Source organism: Octopus bimaculoides, chromosome 24, assembly GCF_001194135.2.
Source record: "Octopus bimaculoides isolate UCB-OBI-ISO-001 chromosome 24, ASM119413v2, whole genome shotgun sequence".
Classification (NCBI taxonomy): domain Eukaryota; kingdom Metazoa; phylum Mollusca; class Cephalopoda; order Octopoda; family Octopodidae; genus Octopus; species Octopus bimaculoides.
The window spans coordinates 18,115,090-18,115,611 of record NC_069004.1 but is presented as its reverse complement, the minus strand read 5'-3'; positions in this window follow the sequence as shown (position 1 = coordinate 18,115,611).

Here is a 522-nt window from a genome sequence, read left to right as displayed (position 1 = left end):
GGGAACTGCCCATATCCTACGTAAAATACTGTCTATGTGATCTCAAATTTTAAAGCAAACACATAATTTTCTTATGGTTTCTTAAACATTCACTTGAACAAAACTGTACAAATCCAAATATATGGTACCCTAGGCATAACACCTACATGAACTTCTAACTTGTTGTCTCTTGAGGTCTCTGGGTGAGACTTGGATCCAACTTGTACAAATGCAAAACAAAAGTCAAACATAAAATAATAATAATAATAATAATAATAATAATAAGACACCGCACACATCCTATGTAAAACACTTTCAATACAGTAATACAGTAACCATAAGAGCATCACAGCAAACCACAGCACATACCCAAGGCACACAGAGCAGCGCTCGGTAGTGCAGTGAAAGCACATGTTATAAAAATAAGACTACTGAATAATAATAATAATAATAATAATGATAATAATAATAATAATAATAATAATAATAATAATAATAATAATAATAATAATAATAATAATAATAATAATAATAATAATAATA